We start from the raw sequence: 21495 nt of genomic DNA, 5'->3' as shown, positions 1-21495 counted from the left end.
CTGCGTGTGGTGCTTTGGCCTTTGTGCCCACGGAGGCCCCCTGCAGCCCCTCCCTCCAGGCCCTGCCCAGCCCGGTGCACGAACCCTGTTTACCGATTCCCAGGCCTAGGGCAGCCACTGCCAGTGTGAGGCTTGCAAATTAGGGTAGGGGGTCAAAAGGAAGCCCCTGTTGACCATTTCTGTGAGCAGTCTATGCTCATTTCCACAAGGAGCATTTATAACCTCGTATAATCGCTAAAACATTGATTGCAACTTCAGGGAATTCGGGAAGCTAGACCAACCGCAGCTGTAAGATTAAAACGCAGCCAGTGACCAGCGGAGCTTCCTCCACGCACACGCGGTCCAATCCCCATGACTTCATGTTTTGTGAAGATGCAAAGCGAGTTCATGCCGGCGCCTTTCTGAATCAGAGATCCCTTTAGAAACCATGAAAGCTGCAGACCCCTCCCGGGAAAACGCACACACCCTCCTGGAGCTCGCCTTCTGCAGCCGCTCCCGGAGCCCGCCCCTCCCCCACAGGCCCTCCGAGGATCACGTGGTGGGGAGGCGCTGGCACCGAGCGGCTGACAGGCGCGAGAGCCCAGTTCAAGGCGCCGGCATCAGGCTGCAGCTGCCTCACTCCCCTCCACTTCCTGCCCCTTCCCGGCCTTGGTCCAGCCCCATCTCCTAGTCCCAGGCCACAGGGAGCTGGGTCACCTCCCAGGGGCAGGGGCTGGCTGGGCGTCGGGGGGGAGACCTCTCCCCCTGAGAAGTCAGGCGGGGAGGGGTGGCCGGGGTGGGCGGAGGGGCCCTGTCCTCTATCGGTCCCCCAGGGGCCCTGCACGCAGAAGAGCCAATAAACATGCCAGGTGGATCAGCGGTGACACTGAGAGGGAACGCAACCCCCCATCGAAACAGCAGCCCCCCAACCTCTATCAAAACAGCAGACCCCCAAACCCCTATCAAAACAGCAGCCCCCAAACCCCCATCAAAACAATAGCCCCCAACCCTCATCAAAACAGCAGCCCCCAAATACCCATCAAAACAATAGCCCTCAACCCTCATCAAAACAGCAGCCCTCAACCCCCATCAAAACAGCAGCCCTCAACCCCTATCAAAACAGCAGCCCCCAAACCCCCATCAAAACAATAGCCCCCAACCCTCATCAAAACAGCAGCCCCCCAACCCCCATCAAAACAGCAGCCCCCTAAACCCCCATCAAAACAGCAGCCCCCCAAGCCCCCATCAAGACAGCAACCCCCCAACCCGTATCAAAACAGCAGCCCCCAACCCCTTATCAAAACAGCAGCCCCCCAGACCCCATCAAAACAGCAGCCCCCCAACCCCCTATCAAAACAGCAGCCTCCCAACCCCTATCAAAACAGCAGCCCCCAACCCCCTATCAAAACAGCAGCCCCCCTAAGCCCCCATCAAGACAACAGCCCCCCCAACCCCTATCAAAACAGCAGCCTCCCAACCCCACATCAAAACAGCAGCCCCCCAGACCCCATCAAAACAGCAGCCCCCCAACGCCTATCAAAACAGCAGCCCCCCAACCCCCTATCAAAACAGCAGCCCCCCAAACCCCATCAAAACAGCAGCCTCCCAACCCCCTATCAAAACAGCAGCCCCCCAAACCCCTATCAAAACAGCAGCCCCCAACCCCGTATCAAAATAGCCTCCCAACCCCTATCAAAACAGCAGCCCCCCAAACCCCCATCAAGACAACAACCGCCCCCAAACCCTTATCAAAACAGCAGCCCCGCCACTGCCCGGGAGGGACAGGCTTCTCACCTCCCTCGGCTCCGTTTACGTAACCGAAACCGCAGAATAAAGGGCTCCTCAGATCCTCGGGCGCTGCTCCCAGGGGTGCGGGAAGGTGTCCCGGCAGCGCCTCTCCATCGCCACAGGCCCGCGGACGGTAGCCAAGGCTCGGGGAAGCTGGAAGCTCTGCGGGGGGCGGTCTGACAGCCCCACCTGCCAGGACGCCGTGGTGTCAGGACCCCGAGACCGGCCGTTTCTGTGGCCAGGGATCTCAAAACCTGCTGCGGGCAGTGGCTTCATTCCAGCCCTCCACGCCCTAATTTCCCACGCCTCACACCGGCGGCGGCCCCCTAGGCCTGGGAATAGGGAAACGGTTCGAGTCCCGGGCTGGGGAGGGCCTGGAGGGAAGGGCTGCAGGGGCGTCCGTGGCCGCGAAGAAAGGCCAAAGCGCCAGGCGCAGGGCCCGGAGAAAGTGACAGACCTGTCCCTGGTGCGGCCGACGGTGACCCCAGCCCGTGGCCTTTGAGAAGCCTCCCTGCAGCCTCCGGGCACGGAGCGCGCAGCGCCGAAGTCCGGGCATCCCAATCCGAGGGCGCAGGGACGCGCGGGGTGGCCCGGGAAGGGGGCTCGGGGGAGCACGGGGGGCAGGGGCTGCGGCGCAGGTGGCTGCTGGGGCTGACGGGCCCAGTCTCCGCCCCCGGGTGCCCCCCGCGCCGCGCCCGCAGGACCGAGCCCCGCGCCCGCTTACCTTGGAGACGCAGCGACTGCAGCGGAGGCGCCTCCGCGACTCGGCCGCGCGCGACCCGGTGCTCAGCGGAGCTTTCCAGCCGCCGCCCCGCGCCCTCCCGTCCCGCCCAGCACCGCCCAGCCCCGCCCAGCCCGGTCCCGGGCCCGCCCCCGGCCCCCAGCGTCCTGCGCCCGCCCAGCGCCCGCCCCGCGCGCTCATTGGCAGCCCCGCCCCCGCCGCCCCACCCGGCCCAGGGAACGCGCGGGGCGCACCGAGGCCTCTGCCTTACAAGGCCGGCTCCGCGCAGGCCCCGCGGACCGCCGGGTATCCGCTCAGCGCAGGGCGCGGCGGACCTGCGGGCCGTGGGAACCGCTGGGCAGTAGCAGCTAGTGCCCTCACCTGGCTCTGGGGCCCCCCGGGAACGACCGGACCCCGATCTCTGCGCCCCGCAGGACTCGCGTTGACGGTGCGGCAGGGGATGGATGAGCGCGGCCGCGGCCTCCTGGGGTGGGGTGGGTTGGGTTGGGTTGGCGGCGGGGCCTCGAGGACAGTGCGGGGCGACGCCTGACCGCGTCCAGTTCTTTAAGGAGCCGCAGACGGTGCAGGGAAGCGGCAGGGCCCGGCTGTGAGGGTGCTCGGACCCCAAGACGGGGCGCACCCTGGGGACTGGGCGTCCAGGTGGGGACAGCGCGGCCAGGGATCGACCTGAACAGGGAGACGGGTCCGTGCCGGGCGCCCAGCGCAGCTGCCGGGGACGGGGCCGCCCTTCACGCAGAAGCGGAGAAGCAGAGTCCCCGGCCTCAGCCTCCGTTCTCCCTGCAGGTCGCCCGTGTGCAGCGCCACCATCCCGGCCGCTCTTCCAATCTCGCCTTTCTCCGGGCACCTGCCGCCCTCACCCCGCCCCCCACCAGACAGGCTTTGCGGAGGGGGCTCATTCCGCCCGGGGCTGCCCGGTCCTCCGCAGGAGTTGGCTCCGCACAAGGTTCCGGGGCCGAGATGACAGGGCGGTTCTGTGGTGCTGGGTGCTGGGACTTGAGGGGCACAGGGGCACCTGCCCTGGAGGAGGCCGAGGCGCAGCCCCCCAGGAGGAAGGGGTGCCTCTGGTGACTTCCAGCTGGACTCTTCCAGCTGGACTCTAGTGCAGCTGAGCTCCTCCCCCAGCCCCGGCTCTGTCCCTGCACCAGGTGTCCAGCAGGCCCTGGAATCCGCAAAGGCAGAAGGGGAAGTTGGGGTGCCGGGCAGGGGGTGCTGACGCCTCACAGCCCGGCGGCTTGGCCCCCACCCACCCCACGGTGGTCCCGCGCCCCACACTTCCTCTCCTCTCCTGTGGTTTCTCCTTCCACTCAGTGCTGCCCAGAGATGGGCTTCTGTCTAATTCTCCTGAGAAATTCCACACTCGCAGCTGGGAAGTCGGGAGACCCCCGAAGCTGTGCGGCGGCCACGCTGCGGCTCCTGCTTCCCTCCTGCTCGGGTGCGGGCTCGGCTGCCTTCTCGTCCCGCGGAGCCCGGAGTGCCTCCCCCTCGGGTAGATCCTACTAACAGCATCAAAGAAATAATGAAATAATCTCTCCTTGGTGTGTGCTTACCGTCCTAATAGGCACAAGGAAACTCTTCAGTGCATTTTTCAAAACCTGTACAAACTCTCTTGACATAAATGCAGTGAGTTTACAATAAAATCGCAGTGGGAGTTCACGTCAGGCTTCAGAGGCAGACATGGTCCTGGAGCCTTTGGGAGGAGAGGAGAGGAGAGGGAGCGGGCGCGGGGCGGCGTCCAGGGGGCTGAGCGAGGTCTCGGCAGGAGGACAGAGCTCAGCCTTGGGCTGCCCTGGCCCCTGCGCAGGACACACAGTGACCCAGGCTGGGGTGGGCACCCTGGTTCTACCGTCGGGAGTCGGCGTGTTCATGGAGTCTGTTTCCTTGTCTGTGGGTGAAACTTTGGCTTGGGGACACGGGTGTGTTATTTCCCAGCGACAGTCGGTTCGGTCAGCACTTACAAAATCACCAGAAACAGGGGCACAGGATCTTGCTCAGCAGGGAGAGGTGGATCCTGATTCGGGACTCCAGGCTCTTCACCTGGCCATGGCTGCCCGTCCGGTGGCCCTTCCTGGCCCCCAGCTCTTGCTCCACTGCCAGACCTGGACAGCCTCCATTAACCCTGCAATTACTGAAAACCGACTCACAGCCAATGATGTGATCCACGCCAAGTGTCCCGTTATAAGATGTTTCCTGGGGATCCTTAGAAAATCACTACAAATGGGTTGAACCACAGGGCTTTCCTCTTAGGGTTTAGGAGGCCAGAAGTCCGACATCAAGGCCTGTGCGCTCCGGAGCTTCCCACCTCTTCCAGCTTCTGTGGCTCCAGGCAGTCCTGGGTGGTGGCCTCATGGCTCCACCTCTGCCCCTGTCTTCACAGGGCCTCCTCCCCCGAGTCGGTGTCTGTCTCCTCCTTTGCGTATCAGGACACCTGTCACTGGATTTAAGGGCTGCCAGGAGAAGCTGGGATAATCTCAAAATCTTTAATGGAATTACATCTACAAAGATCCTATTTTAAAGTAAGGTCTTACTCTGAGGTTCCGGGTCGATGTGAATTTCTTGGGTGGGGGTCACTACCACCCCAGCACCAATGCTTTTCCCAGCTCCACCAGTGGCACCGTGTCAGTGACCAGGAGCGTTCCCCGGGACACCTGCCTGCCTGCAGCTGTTTCCACGGCTTTCTGCACAGGTTCTGTGTCCGCAGTTGGGAGCACCAGGCCAGGCAGCTGTCACATAGGAGGAGGACAGCTCTCCGGGACAAGCCCCTGCTGCCCGGCACCCGCGCCCACCCCTGCCTGGGTTTGGGGTTGGGTTTTGTGGGCAGAGGTTCAGGCTGACAGTGGAGGTTGGGAAGGGCAGACACAGCATGGTGGGTAGCACTGGAAGCCCTGGGTGGAAGGGATGGCGGGAGACGCTGGGCCATCTGGGTCTGCAGTGGGAGACCAGGACAGGAGCCCAGGTCCATTGGGAGGCCCCATGCTGAAGACGGAGGCACGGGGAGCCGGGGGAGCAATGGACTCACGGGGACAGCAGCAGACATGAAAAGGCCTCCGAGGCCAAGTGTGGGGATGCCGGGTCCCAGCACTGAGGTGGGGCCGCTCCCACCAGGCCTGCAGCTGGACCTGTCAGGTGTCCACCCACCCCTGGCAGCTGAATGTCCTTTGATGGTCTATGGGCTGAGCAGCTTCTTTGGGCCCCGTGGGGGTGTGTCCCACAGCAGGTGAGCAGTCAGGGCCCCTTGAGAACCCTAACTAGCTCCTGTGTGGGCCCTGGGCTGGGGACAAGCTACAGCCTGGGTGCATGAGGTCCAAGGGGGTGGTCAGTGAAGTAACGACGTGCCTGCCTGGGTGTGGGGCCTAGGAAGCCTCATGGGGGTGTTGAAGCAGCTCCCACGGGTCCTTGGAAGCTTAGGTAAAATGTCTGCCGGGATGTGTGTGTGCACGTGTGTGTGAGAGTGTGAGAGTATGTGCACATGCATGTGTGTTTGTGCATTCCTATGTGTGAATGTGCACCTGTATGTGTGAGTATGCATGCCGGTGTATGTATGTTGGTATGTGTTCAGCTGTGTATGTTCAGCTGTGTGTGTGTCTATTTGTGTGTCTCTGTGTGTTTGTATGAGTGTGTGTCTGCATGTGCCTGTGTCTCTGTGTGTGCATGTGTGTTTGCACCTGTATGTCCACGTGCCTGTGTCTGTGTTTGCGTGTGTGTGCATGTGTCTGTGTGCCTGCGTGTGCCTGTGTGTGCATGGGCCTGTGTGTCTTTGTGTGTGTGCATGTGTGTGTGTTTGCACCTGTGTGTGTGCACGTGCCTGTGTGTGTTTGGGCTGTGATTGCATCTGGTTATTCTGGGGGTGGAATTGCTGTGGAACATGGAATTAAAGTGCAGGTTCCTGGTCTTGCTGCCAGGGAGCGACTCTGGCCCCCCATCACACGCCTGTGACCCAGAGAACGGCAGGTGAGCCTTGCGGCCTCACTGTTGCCACTGGTCAGGGGCTGATGAGGAGGGGAAGCCAAATGGGGGGTGTTCAGCCCTAGGCTGAGCTGCTTGGAGCACATTCTTAATATGCCAGCCATCGCTACCTCAGTTCCACAGCCGATGTTAGGGAAGAAGGATGCGGGGACACGGCAACAGGACAGCGTGCTGGGAAGAAAAGATGTGGACAGGAGCCCATGCCTGGCAGAGACACGGAGGACCAGAGAGAGGATGGCGTCACAGAGCTGAGGGCCGCAGAGAAGGGAGGCACTTGTGTCTGCAGTGGAGAGGACACACCCCTCTGGCAAGGGCAGAGGCTGAGGCCCTGGGTGTGGCTGTCAGAGGCAGTGGGCAATGAGCTCTGTAAAGCCGAGACGGCTCCAAGCAGACCACAAGGAGCCTGGTCAGCTTCTGTCCCTGTAACTGTTTTCCCCACTGCCGGAAGTGGCTTCACTTGTGTGGATGCCCTGCACTCAGCCCAGGACTAGATGGATTCACAGCCAGATTCTCCCAAACATATGAAGAACTAATACCAATCCTTGTGAAACTATTCCAAGAAATCGAAGAGGGGGGATATCTCTCTAACTCATTCTATGAGGCCAGTATCACCCTCGGACCAAAACCAGACGAAGGCGCAACGAAAAAAGAAAACTCCAGATCAATATCCCTGTGAATATAGATGCAAAAATCCTCAACGAAATACCAGAAAATAGAACCCAACAGCACATCAAAAGGATAATACACCCTGATCAGGTGGGATTTATCCCAGGGACGCAAATCGATAAATGTGACGTATCACATGAACAGAATCAAGGATAAAAACCATATGATCATTAAATAGATGCAGAAAAAGCATTTGATTAAATTCAGCCTCTCTTCATGATAAAAATTCTCAACAAATTAGGCATAAAGGAACATGCATCAACATAATAAAAGCCTCATATGACAAATCCACAGCCAACATCAGAATTAAGGGGGAAAAGTTGAAAGTATTCCTTCTAAGAACTGGTATAAGACATGGATGCCCACTTTCACCACTCTTATTCAACACAGTACTGAAATCCTGGCCAGAGCAATCAGGCAAGAGAAAGAAATAAAGGGAATGCACATTGGAGAAGAAGGAGCCCAAACTATCCCTTTCTGTTGGTGAAATGATATTCTACATAGAAAACCCTGAAGACTTGTATCACTGCTGGTAAAGACATGCCTGAGACTGGGTAATTTATAAACAAAATGAGGTTTCATGGACTCACAGTTCCACATGGCTGAGGAGGCCTCACAGTCATGGTGGACGGCAAAAGGCAGATCATACACGGCAGCAGGCGAGAGAGAGAATGAGAGCCAAGTGAAAGGGGTTTCCTCTTATAAAACCGTCAGGTCTCTTGAGACTTATTCACTCCTATGAGAACAGGATGGTGAAAACTGCCCCCATGATTCAATTGTCTCCTACCTGGTCCCTCCCACAACACACTGGAATTATGGGAGCTGCAATTCAAGATGAGATTTGGGTGCGGACACAGCCAAACTGTATTACGACTCCACCAAAAAACTCTTAGATTTGATAAATAAATTCAGTAGCATTTAAGGACACAAAATTAATGTACAGAAATCAATAGCATTCTTATACACCAATAACAATCTGGCCAAGAACCAAATCAGGAAGGCAATCTCATTTATTATAGCTACAAAAAATTACCTAGATATATATTTAACAAAGGAAGTGAAAGATCTTTATAAGGAGAACTACAACACACTGATGAAAGAAATCATATATGACACAAACAGAAAAGCATCCCATGCTCATGGATTGGAAGAATCAATAGTGTTAAAAATTATCATACTGTTCAAAGCAATCTACAGACTCAACACAATCTCTATCAAATTAGAAAAAAAATCCTAAAATTCACATGGAACCCAAAAAGAGCCCAACTATCCAAAGAAATCCAAAGCTAGAAGAACAAAGTTGCAGGCATCACATTACCTGACTTCAAACTATACTACAAGGTAATGGTAACCAAAACAGCATGGTAGTAGTACAAAAATAGACATCTAGATTAATGGAACAGAATAGAGGACTCGGAAATAAAGACACAAAGTCAATAAAAATCAGGAAATGACACTGAGGAAATGACACCCTTTTCAATAAATGGTGCTGGGAAAAGTGGATTGGCATATGCAGAAGAATGAAACTGGACCAATACCTCTCACCATATACAAAAGTTAACTCAAGAGGGATTGAAGACCTAAACATAAGACCAAAAACTATAAAAATCCTAGAAGAAAACTTAGGAAAAATTCTTCTGGACATTGGCCTAGGCAAAGAATTTATGAAGAAGTCCTCAAGAGAAATTTCAACAAAAACAAAAATAGACAAATGGAACTTAAACTAGAAACCTTCTGCACAGCAAAAGAAACTATCAATAGGGTAAATAGGCAACCTGCAGAATGGGAAAATATTTGCAAACTATGCATCTGACAAAGGGCTAATATCCACAATCTACAAGGAACTCAAACCAAATAAGCCCATTAAAAGTGGGCAAAGGATATGAACAGCCATTTTTACAAAGAAGACACAAAAGTGGTCAAAAAACATGAAAAAATGCTCAACATCACCAATTATCAGAGAAAGGCAAATTAAAATCACAATGCAATACCATCTTAGACAAGTCAGAATGGCTATTATTAAAGTCTAAAAGTAAGAGATTTTAGTGAAGATGTGGAGAAAGGGGAATGCTGAAGTACTGTTGGGGGGAATGTAAATCAGTGTAGTCTTTCTGGAAAACAGTATGGAGATTTCTCAAAGAAGAAAAATAGAACCACTATTTGGTTCAGCAACCCCACTACTCGGTATATACCCAAAGGGAAAGAATTAATTATATCAAAAACCACCTGCACTTGGATGTTTATCACAATACTATTCACAACAGAAAAGAAAATGGATCAACCTAAGCGTCTATCAGTGGAGGGCTGGTTAAAGAAAATGTAGCATATATACACAAGGTGATACTACCTGTCCGTTAACAAAGAATGAAATCATATCTTTTGAGCAACATGGATAGAGGTCATTATCCTGGCTGAAATAACTCAGAAACAAAAAGTCAAATACCACATGTTCTCAAGTATAAATGGGAGCTAAACAATGTATACACATGGACGTATGGAGTGGAATAAGATGACACTGGACACTCCAAAAGGTGGGAGGGTGGAAGGGGGTGAGAGTTGAAAAATTACTTTTTCAGTACAATGTTCACTATTCAGGCGATGGGTACACTGAAAGCCCAAATGTCACCACTATGCAATATATGCATGGAAGAAATCTGCACTTCTACCCCCTACATCTATAAACATTTTAAAACTCTGTTCTTAAATAACTGCATCTCAGAATAAGATTTTATCTTATCTGCCTCCCCGAATAACGTTTACCCAGGTGTGGATTTCTTCTTTTTATTTATGCAGCTCATCATAAATCAACTCTTCATATACCTGTGGATTCATGTCTTTTGTCAGTTCTGTGAAATCCTCAGGAATATTTATAGGACTACAGAAATATCCAACACCAGAGAAGGCAACAATTTTTGACATCCAATCAGAAATATTAGGCACACAAACAAGTGGGAAAATAGCCATAAGGAGACAAATTAGTCTATTAAAACTGATCCAGAACGGGCACAGGGGCATTAAACAATATCAAAACTGTATTCCACATATTGTAAAAGCTAATTTGAGGCACGGAAGATATAACAACACTCTGGATCACTGTTCTAGAGGTGAAAGCTACAATGTATAAAATGAGAACTGCACTGCATGGGATTAATGGCAGATTAGATATTAAAGAAGAAAAGATTATTCATTGTGAAACCATGGCAATATAAACTATCCAAAATGAAACCAAAAGCAAAGAGGATTTAAAAAAAATTAAGCCAAATTATCTGTGATCTGTGGGACAACTTCAAGTGGCTTAATATATGTTTAATTGAAGTCCCCAAAGGAGAGAAGAAAACATGAGGAATGAGGGTAGTGCATTAAAAAAGATGTTTGGAAAAATAATGACAACCTTTTTTTCCCCAATTCGATGTAACCTATAAACCTACAGATTCAAGAAGTTCAATGTACCTCAAGCACAAGTACCATTGAAGAAAATGACATCATGTCTCATTATAATCAAATTGCTCAATCCCAGTGATAAATAGAAATTTTAAAAGCAGACAGGAAAAATTGTCAGACAAAGTATGTAAAGGGGAACACTGGTCCATCCTGTAGAAGTTATTTAAGACTTGTTGAGGCTAGTAAGCAGTGTTTTGGGCAATATTCCTTGTGTGCCTAAGGAGAATGCACATTTTCTATTAATAAATGAGCTTGCAGTTCCACAGATATCCCATAATTCAAGCTTGTTAATGGTGTTGTCCAAATCTATGTTTTTATTATTTTAAAAATATGATTGACCTAACTGTAATTGAGAGTTGCACTGAAAACTTCCACAAGTGATAGTGAATTTTTAAAAATTATTCCCTGTGGGCTCTATCTGTGTTTGCTTTACACATTTTCCCTCAATAAATACATCTTTTTTGAAGTCCCATCAGTGTAGGATTGTTGGTGGCAAACTTGGCTTTGATTTATCTGAAACTATGATTAATTTGCTCTTTTTCCTAAAGATAGTGTTGCTGGGTACATAATTCCAGGTCAAAAGTGTTTTTTTTTTTGTCACACTTTGTGAATATTATTTGTGTATCTAGTGTTGTTACAATTAATACATCTGCTGTCTAACTGCTTTTCTTCTATGGATGATTTGTTGTTTCTTTCCGGTTGTTTTTAAAGTTAGATTTTCTTTTGTGTTCCCCATTACCCTACAATGTGTCTAGGCCTGGATTTCTTATTTTTATTCGTGCAGCTTGTCATGAATTACTCATCATATACCTGTGGATTCAGGTCTTTTGTCAGCAATTACCCAGGTTCAGGTATTTCTTTATAGCAATGCAAAAATGGGTCCATTCAGAAAATTGGCACTGAGGAGCAGGACATTGCTATAAAGATACCTGAAAATGTGGTAGCAGCTTTGGAACTGGGTAATGAGCAGAGGTTGGAAGACTTTGGAGGGCTCAGAAGAAAACAGAAAGATGGGGAAAGTTTGGAACTTAGTGACTTATTAAGTGGTTGGAACCAAAATGCAGATAGAAATATGCATAATGAAGGCCAGGCTGACAAGGTCTCTGTCAGGCCTCTGAGCCCAAGCCAAGCCATCACATCCCCTGTGACTTGCAGGTATACATCCAGATGGCCTGAAGTAACTGAAGATCCACAAAAGAAGTAAAAATAGCCTTAACTGATGACATTCCACCGTTGTGATTTGTTCCTGCCCCACCCTAACTGATCAATGTACTTTGTAATCTCCCCCACCCTTAAGAAGGTTCTTTGTAATTCTCCCCACCCTTGAGAATGTACTTTGTGAGATCCACCCCTGCCCGCAAAACATTGCTCTTAACTTCACCACCTATCCCAAAACCTATAAGAACGAATGATAATCCACCACCCTTTGCTGACTCTCTTTTTAGACTCAGCCCACCTGCACCCAGGTGAAATAAACAGCTTTATTCCTCACACAAAACCTGTTTGGTGGTCTCTTCACACGGACGCGCATGAAATTTGGTGCCGTGACTCGGATCAGGGGACCTCCCTTGGCAGATCAATCCCCGGTCCTCCTGCTCTTTGCTCCGTGAGAAAGATCCACCTATGACCTCAGGTCCTCAGACCAACCAGCCCAAGAAACATCTCACCAATTTCAAATCCGGTAAGCGGCCTCTTTTTACTCTCTTCTCCAGCTTCCCTCACTATCCCTCAACCTCTTTCTCCTTTCAATCTTGGCGCCACACTTCAATCTCTCCCTTCTCTTAATTTCAATTCCTTTCATTTTCTGGTAGAGACAAAGAAGACACGTTTTATCCGTGGACCCAAAACTCCGGCGCCGGTCACGGACTGGGAAGGCAGCCTTCTCTTGGTGTTTAATCATTGCAGGGACACCTCTGTGATTATTCACCCACGTTTCAAGGGTGTCAGACCATGCAGGGACGCCTGCCTTGGTCCTTCACCCTTAGCAGCAAGTCCCACTTTTCTGGGGAAAGGGCAAGTACCCCAACCCCTTCTCTCCTTGTCTCTACCCCTTCTCTGCTTTTCTGGGGAAAGGGCAAGTACCCCAACCCCTTCTCTCCTTGTCTCTACCCCTTCTCTGCTTTTCCGGGGAAAGGGCAAGTACCCCAATCCCTTCTCTCCTTGTCTCTACCCCTTCACTGCTTTTCTGGGAGAGGGGCAAGTACCCCTCAACCCCTTCTCCTTCACCCTTAGTGGCAAGTCCTGCTTTTCTAGGGTGCAAGAACCCCCAATCCCTTATTTCCACACCCCGACCTCTTATCTCTGTCCCCCAATCCCTTATTTCCACACCCCAACCTATTATCTCTGTGCCCCAATCCCTTATTTCTGTGCCCCAACCCCCCTTCCCACTTTTCTGGAGGGTAAGAACCCCAAACCCCTTCCCTCCATGTCTCTACACTCTCTTTTCTCTGGGTTTGCCTCCTTCACTATGGGCAACCTTCCACCCTCCATTCCTCCTTTTTCTCCCTTAGCCTGTGTCCTCAAGAACTTAAAACCTCTTCAACTCACACCTGACCTAAAACCTAAATGCCTTATTTTCTTCTGCAACACTGCTTGGCCCCAATACAAACTTGACAATGGCTCTAGATGGCCAGAAAACAGCACTTTCAATTTCTCCATCCTACAAGACCTAAATAATTTTTGTCAAAAAATGGGCAAATGGTCTGCGGTGCCTTATGTCCAGGCATTTTTCACACTTCGTTCCCTCCCTAGCCTCTGTTCCCAATGCGATTCCTCCCAGATCCTCCTTTCCCTCCCACCTGTCCCCTCAGTCCCAACCCCAAGCATCGCTGAGTCTTTCCAGTCTTCCTTTTCTACAGACCCATCTGACCTTTCCCCTCCTCCCCAGGCTGCTCATCGCCAGGCCGAGCTAAGTCCCAATTCTTCCTCAGCCTCCACTCCTCCACCCTATAATCCTTCTATCACCTCCCCTCCTCACACCTGGTCCGGCTTACAGTTTAGTTCCATGACTAGCTCTTCCCCACCTGCCCAGCAATTTACTCTTAAAAAGGTGGCTGGAGCTAAAGGCATAGTCAAGGTTAATGCTCCTTTTTCTTTATCCCAAATCAGATGGCATTTAGGCTCTTTTTCATCAAATATAAAAATCCAGCCCAGTTCATGGCTCATTTGGCAGCAACCCTGAGACGCTTTACAGCCCTAGACCCTAAAAGGTCAAAAGGCCATCTTATTCTCAATATACATTTTATTACCCAATCTGCTCCCGACATTAAACAAAACTCCAAAAATTAGAATCTGGCCCTCAAACCCCACAACAGGACTTAATTAACCTCACCTTCAAGGTGTACAATAATAAAAAAAAAAGTTGCAATTCCTTGCCTCCACTGTGAGACAAACCCCAGCCACATCTCCAGCACACAAGAACTTCCAAACGCCTGAACCGCAGCTCCCAGGCATTCCTCCAGAACCTCCTCCCCCAGGAGCTTGCTACAAGTGTCAAAAATCTGGCCACCAAGCCAATGAATGCCCACAGCCCAGGATTCCTCCTAAGCCGTGTCCCATCTGTGTGGGACCCCACTGAAAATCGGACTGTTCAACTCACCTGGTAGCCACTTCCAGAGCCCCTGGAACTCTGGCCCAAGGCTCTCTGACTGACTTCTTCCCAGTTCTTCTTGGCTTAGCAGCTGAAGATTGACGCTGCCCGATTGCCTCGGAAGCCCTCTAGACCATCACGGACGCCGAGCTTCGGGTAACTCTCACAGTGGAAGGTAAGCCCGTCCCCTTCTTAATCAATACAGAGGCTACCCACTCCACATTACCTTCTTTTCAAGGGCCTGTTTCCCTTGCCTCCATACCTGTTGTGGGTATTGACGGCCAGGCTTCTAAACCTCTTAAAACTCCCCAACTCTGGTGCCAACTTGGACAACACTCTTTTATGCACTCTTTTTTAGTTATCCCCACCTGCCCAGTTCCCTTATTAGGCCGAGATATTTTAACCAAATTATCTGCTTCCCTGACTATTCCTGGACTACAGCCACATCTCATTGCCACCCTTCTTCCCAACCCAAAGCCTCCTTTGCGTCTTCCTCTCGTATCCCCCCACCTTAACCCACAAGTATGGGACATCTCTACTCCTTCCCTGGCAACTGATCACATGCCCATTACCAACCCATTAAAACCTAATCACCCTTACCCCACTCAATGCCAATATCCCATCCCACAGCACGCTTTAAAAGGATTAAAGCCTGTTATCACTCGCCTGCTACAGCATGGGCTTCTAAAACCTATAAACTCTCCTTACCATTCCCTCATTTTACCTGTCCTAAAACCAGACAAGGCTTACAAGTTAGTTCAGAATCTGCGCCTTATCAACCAAATTGTTTTGCCTATCCACCCCGTGGTGCCAAACCCATATATTCTCCTATCCTCAATACCTCCCTCTACTGCCCATTATTCTGTTCTGGATCTCAAACATTCTTTCTTTACTATTCCTTTGCACCCTTCATCCCAGCCTCTCTTTGCCTTCACTTAGACTGACCCTGACACCCATTAGGCTCAGCAAATTACCTGGGCTGTACTGCCGCAAGGCTTCACAGACAGCCCTCATTACTTCAGTCAAGCCCAAATTTCATCCTCATCTGTTACCTATCTCAGCATAATTCTCATAAAAACACACGTGCTCTCCCTGCTTATCGTGTCTGATTAATCTCCCAAACCTCAATCCCTTACAAAACAACAACTCCTTTCCTTCCTAGGCATGGTTAGTGCAGTCAGAATTCTTACACAAGAGCCAGGACCACACCGTGTAGCCTTTCTGTCCAAACAACTTGACCTTACTGTTTTAGCCTAGCCCTCAGGTCTGCGTGCAGTGGCTACTGCTGCTTTAATACTGTTAAGAGGCCCTAAAAATCACAAGCTATGCTCAACTCACTCTCTATATTTCTCATAACTTCCAAAATCTATTTTCTTCCTCATACCTGATGCATATACTTTCTGCTCCCTGGCTCCTTCAGCTGTACTCACTCTTTGTTAAGTCCCACAATTACCATTGTTCCTGGCCTGGACTTCAATCCAACCTCCCACATTATTCCAGATACCACACCTGACCCTCATGATTGCATCTCTCTGATCCACCTGATGTTCATCCCATTTCCCCACATTTCCTTCTTCCCTGTTTCTCACCCTGATCACGCTTGATTTATTGATGGCGGTTCCACCAGGCCTAATCACCACACACCAGCAAAGGCAGGCTACGCTATAGTACAAGCCACTAGCCCGCCTCTTAGAACCTCTCATTTCCTTTCCATCGTAGAAATCTATCCTCAAGGAAATAACTTCTCAGTGTTCCATCTGCTATTCTATCTGCTATTCTACTACTCCTCAGGGTTATTCAGGCCCCCTCCCTTCCCTACACATCAAGCTCGAGGATTTGCCACCACCCAGGACTGGCAAATTAGCTTTACTCAACATGCCCTGAGTCAGGAAACTAAAATACCTCTTAGTCTAAATAGACAGTTTCACTGAATAAGGCCTTTCCTACAGGGTCTGAGAAGGCCACCGCAGTCATTTCTTCCCTTCTGTCAGACATAATTCCTCAGTTTAGCCTTCCCACCTCTATACAGTCTGATAACAGATCAGCCTTTATTAGTCAAATCAGCCAAGCAGTTTTTCAGGCTCTTAGTATTCAGTGAAACCTTTATATCCCTTATGGTCCTCCATCTTCAAGAAAAGTAGAATGGACTAAAGGCCTTTTAAAAAAACACACCTCACCAAGCTCAGCCATCAACTTAAAAAGGACTGGACAATACTTTTACCACTTTTGCTTCTCAGAATTCAGGCCTGTCCTCGGACTGCTACAAGGTACAGCCCATTTGAGCTCCTTTTTATTAGGCCCCGGTCTCATTCCAGACACTGGACCAACTTAGACTGTGCCCCAAAAAATCTTGTCATCCCTACTATTTTCTGTCTAGTCATACTCCTATTCTCTGTTCTCAAGTACTCATACATGCCCTGCTCTTGTTTACACTGCCGGTTTACACTGTTTCTCCAAGCCATCACAGCTGATATCTCCTTGTGCTATCCCCAAACTGCTACTCTTAACTCTTGAAGTAAATAAATAATCTTTGCTGGCAGGACTATGCTGAATCTCCTTAGGCACTCTCTAATCAGATGTCCTAGGTCCTCCCAATTCTTAGATATTTTATACCTGTTTTTCTCCTTCTCTTATTCCATTTCGTTTCTCAATTCATCCAAAACTGTATCCAGGCCATCACAAATCATTCTATACGACAAATGTTTCTTCTAACATCCCCACAATATCACCCCTTACCACAAGATCTCCCTTCAGCTTAATCTCTCCCACTCTAGGTTCCCACGCTGCCCCTACCCCTGCTTGAAGCAGCCCCGAGAAACATCGCCCATTCTCTCTCCTACCACCCCCAAAAATTTTCGCCACCCCAAGACTTCAACACTATTTTGTTTTATTTTTCTTATTAATATAAGAAGGCAGGAATGTCAGGCCTCTGAGCCCAAGCCAAGCCATCACATCCCCTGTGACTTGCACATATACATCCAGATGGCCTGAAGTAACTGAAGATCCACAAAAGAAGTAAAAATAGCCTTAACTGATGATATTCTACCATTGTGATTTGTTCCTGCCCCACCCTAACTGATCAATGTACTTTGTAATCTCCCCCACCCTTAAGAAGGTTCTTTGTAATTCTCTCCACCCTTGAGAATGTACTTTGTGAGAGCCACCCCTGCCCACAAAATATTGCTCTTAACTTCACCACCTATCCCAAAACCTATAAGAACGAATGATAATCCACCACCCTTTGCTGACTCTCTTTTTAGACTCTGCCCACCTGCACCCAGGTGAAATAAACAGCTTTATTCCTCACACAAAGCCTGTTTGGTGGTCTCTTCACACGGACGTGCATGAAAGTCTCAGATGGAAACGAGGAAGTTATTGGGAACTGGAGCAAAGGTCACCCTTGTGTGCCTTAGCAAAGAGCTTGGCTGCATTGTATTTGTGTCCTAGTGATCTGTGGAAGTTTGAACGTAAGAATGGTAACCTAGGGCATCTAGCAGAAGATATTTCTAAGCAGCTAAACATTCAAGAGGTGGCATGGCTGCTTCTAACAACAACCTATGATCAGATAGGGGAGCAAATGAATGATTTAAAGTTGGAATTTATACCTAAAAGGAAAGCAGGGTGTAAAAGTTTGGAAAATTTGCAGCTTAGCCATGTGGTAGACAAAGAAAAAAATGTTTTCAGGAGAGGAATCCAAACAGGCTGCAGAGCAACCACTTACTAGAGAGATTTGCTTGGCTAAAAGGGAGCCAAGTGCTAATATCCAAGACAATGGGAAAAAGACCTTGAAGACATTTCAAAGATCTTCGCAGCAGCCCCTCCCATCACAGGCCCAGAGGCCTAGGAGAAAAGAATGGCTTAATGGGCCAGGACTAGGGCCCTGATGCCCTGTGCAGCCTCAGGACACTGGTCCCTGTACCCCAACTTCTTCAGCTACAGTGGTGGTTCAACAGTCTCCAGGTACAGTGTGGACTGCTGCTCTAGAGGGTAAGCCTTGCTGGCTTCTAAGTGGTGTGAAATCTGCAGGAACACAGAACACAAGAGTGAAGGGGCATTGGCAGCTTCCCCCTAGATTACAGAGGATGTGTGGGAAAACCTGGGTGCCCAGGCAGAAGCCTGCTGCAGCAGCAGAGCCCTCACAGAGATACTCTATGAGGGCAATGCTGAGAGGAGATGTAGGGTTGGAGCCCCACACAGACTCCCCACCAGGGCACTGCCTAGTGGAGCTGTCAGCAGAGGGCTTCTGCCCTCCAGACCCCAGAATGTTTGATCTACTGGCAGCTTGCAACCTCAGCCTGGAAAAGCCACAAGTACTCAACTCTAACCCATGAGATTGGCTGCAGGGGCCACAACCTGCAAAGCCACAGGGGTGGAGTTGTATAAGGCCTTGGGAGCCCACGCCTTACACCAGTGTGCCTCAAGGAGTCAGAGGAGATTATTTTGGAACTTTAAGGTTTAATGTCTACCCTGCTGAGTTTCAGACTTGCTTGGGGCCTGTAGACTCTTTCTTTTGGCCAATTTCTTCCTTTTGGAATAGGTATGTTTACCCAGTGCCTGTACCATCATTGTATCCATTGTATCTGGGAAGTAAATCACTTGTTTTTGATCTCGCAGGCTCGTAGGTGAAAGGAACTCATCTCCAGATGAGACTTTGGACTTGGCATTTTTGATTGAGTTGATCCTGGAATGAGTTTAGACTTTCAGGGACTATTGAGAAGGGATGATTATATGTTGCAAGGTGAGCTGGACATGAGATTTGAGAGACCAGGGATGGAATGATATAGCTTGGAGGTTTGTCCCCTCCAAATCCCATGTTGAGATGTAATCCCCAGTGTTGGAGGTGGGGCCTGGTGGGAGGTGTTTGAATCATGGGAGCAGGTTCCTCATAAATAGTTTAGTGCCATCCCCTTGGTGATGAGTGAGTCCTTGCTCTGGTAGTTCACTTGAAATCTGGTCATTTAAAGATGTTGGCGCTCCCTCAACCCCACCACTCTCTCTTGCTCCTGCTCTCACTACATGATGTGTTGGCTCTCACCCCACCTTCAGCCATGACGGAAGCTTCCTGAGGCCTCACCGGAAGCCAAGCAGATGCCAGCACCATGCTTCCTGTACAGCCTGCACAACTGTGAGCCAGTTTAACCTATGTTTTTAAATAAATTACCCAGCCTCAGGTATTTCTTTACAGAAACACAAAAACAGCCCAATGCATGTGGTAACTTATAGATACATTTAGAAAACTGATTATCTTTTAAAATATGACTACTAAACAGACTAAAATGCAGAGTTCATTAAAATACAGAGGATGCCTCTGGTTCTCTGGTATTGACTCTTTTTGTCTACTAAGATAAGAAGTCTGGGCTAGGCTGAAAAACTCAGAATCCAGGTCTGGGGTTTCCCAATACTATGCTCCCATTTCCCAGTACTGTGCTCCCATTTCACAGTACTGTGTGCTCCCATTTCTCAGTACTGTGCTCCCATTTCACAGTACTGTGCTCCCATTTCCCAGCACTGTGCTCCAATTTTCAAATACTATGCTCCCATTTCCCAGTACTGTGAGCTTCCATTTCCCAGTACTGTGCTCCCAATTCCCAGTACTGTGCTCTCATTTCCCAATGCTATGCTCCCATTTCCCAGTGCTGTGAGCTCCCATTTCCCATTACTGTGTTCCCATTTCCCAGTACTGTGAGCTCCCATTTCCTAGTGCTGTGCTCCCAATTCTCAGTACTGTGCTCCCATTTCCCAATGCTATGCTCCCATTTCCCAGTGCTGTGAACTCCCATTTCCCACTACTGTGCTCCCATTTTCGAATACTGTGCTCCCATTTCCCAGCACTGTGATCCCATTTCCTAGTACTGTGCTCCCATTTCCCAGTACTGTGCTCCCATTTCTCAATACTGTGCTCCCATTTCCCAGTACTATGTTCCCATTTCCCAGTACTGTGCTATTTCCCAGTACTGTGAGCTCCCATTTCCCAGTACTGTGGGCTCCCATTTCCCAGTACTGTGCTCCCATTTCCCAGTACTGTGCTCCCATTTCTCAGTACTGTACTCCCATTTCCCACTACTGTGCTCCCACTTCTCAGTACTGTGCTCCCACTTCTCAGTACTGTGCTCCCACTTCACAGTACTGCGCTCCCATTTCCCAATACTGTGCTCCCATTTTGCAGTGCTGTGAGTCCCCATTTCCCAGTACTGTGCTTCCATTTCCCAGTACTGTGCTCCCAATTCCCAGTAATGTGCTCCCATTTCTCAGTACTGTGCTCACAGGTGTGAGCCAACACGCCCGGCCCATCAGCTCTTCTTAAGCAGCCAGAGGCCCTGCAGCTGGCTGGCTGGCTGGCTGGACAGCACAGTTAAGCAGGTGGCTGCATCCTCTGCAGTTGCTGGCAGCCAATCATCCCAGAGATGTAAATCCTCCTGCAAGGCTGGCTCTTCTTTGGGTGTGATGAAGATGATGACAGAGATGGATGCTGGGCTCTGAGGGCCCTGGTTCCTTCGAAGGACATCCAGGGGCCTCTGAGATGATGGGCTCTGGTTCCTGGCCTGTAGCATGGGTAGGAGCAGGAGGCTTTGCAAGGTAGACTCTACAGGCAGGACCTTGATGGAGGGTGGGGTTTCAGGGTGGAAGACCTGGATCACAGGGGCACCTCAGCTCCTGCAGGACAAAACAAAGTCACTCTTTGAGCAGCCACCAGGGAGGGAGCTCAGCTCTATTTGTGATGGAAACCCACCAGTGGTTTTACCCCACCCTCTTGCGTGGAGAGGCAGGGCTGGTTTCTGGGTGGATCATCACCTTGGCTTAGACACAGAGCCCACTCCCAGCTGGGTCTAGTGAGAGTCCTCCCGAGCCAGGCTCCTGCCCTCCCCATCCTTCCAGAAAGCTTACAGATGAGTGCATCACTGACAGAGGCCATTTTCTATTGTTCTTCTTGGGAAATACATCTTTTTGAAAGATAACCCATCTTTTATCACTAGATATTTTAAAAAATATTTTCTTTGGCCAGGTGTGGTGGCTCACACCTGTAATCCCAGAACTTTGGGAGTCCAAGGCGGGTGGATCATGAAGTCAGGAGATCGAGACCTTCCTGGCTAATACCGTGAAACCCCATCTCTACTAAAAATACAAAAAATTAGCTGGGTGTGGTGGAGGGCAACTGTAGTCCCAGCTACTCGGGAGGCTGAGGCAGGAGAATGCCATGAACCCGGGAGGCAGAGCTTGCAGTGAGCCAAGATTGGGTGACTGCACTCCAGCCTGGGTGACAGAGCGAGACTCTGTCTAAATACATATGTGTGTGTGTGTGTATATATATATTCTTTGTTTACAGCAT

The 21495-nt window shown here is 50.1% G+C and overlaps 2 protein-coding genes and 1 pseudogene across 7 annotated transcripts in view; all 3 read right to left on the bottom strand.

Annotated features, from left to right (window-relative positions):
* TPPP (tubulin polymerization promoting protein) overlaps positions 1–2613 on the bottom strand; it is a 33634-nt gene extending 31021 nt beyond the window's left edge. Inside the window, exons 1-2 of one of the 2 annotated variants that reach the window (XM_019013503.4) lie at positions 2492–2613; positions 1774–1956 (exon numbers count right to left, since the gene is read on the bottom strand). The gene's annotated coding sequence lies outside the window, so the exon portion shown is untranslated. The remainder of the gene's footprint in view (positions 1–1773; positions 1957–2491) is intronic. The other variant, XM_031003308.3, reaches the window with a different exon arrangement.
* Positions 2614–7313: 4700 nt separating this feature from the next.
* On the bottom strand, positions 7314–20719 carry LOC134757641 (uncharacterized; annotated as a pseudogene).
* The window catches only part of LOC115931263 (probable palmitoyltransferase ZDHHC11B), an 80786-nt gene continuing 69196 nt past the window's right edge, over positions 9906–21495 (bottom strand). For all 5 annotated transcript variants that reach the window (XM_055367761.2, XM_063700877.1, XM_055367763.2 and 2 more), the window contains one exon: positions 9906–20822. The gene's annotated coding sequence lies outside the window, so the exon portion shown is untranslated. The remainder of the gene's footprint in view (positions 20823–21495) is intronic.

Source organism: Gorilla gorilla, chromosome 19 (genome assembly GCF_029281585.2).
Source record: "Gorilla gorilla gorilla isolate KB3781 chromosome 19, NHGRI_mGorGor1-v2.1_pri, whole genome shotgun sequence".
In the NCBI taxonomy this organism is placed as follows: Eukaryota; Metazoa; Chordata; class Mammalia; order Primates; family Hominidae; genus Gorilla; species Gorilla gorilla.
This window is presented reverse-complemented; position numbering and strand designations above follow the sequence as displayed.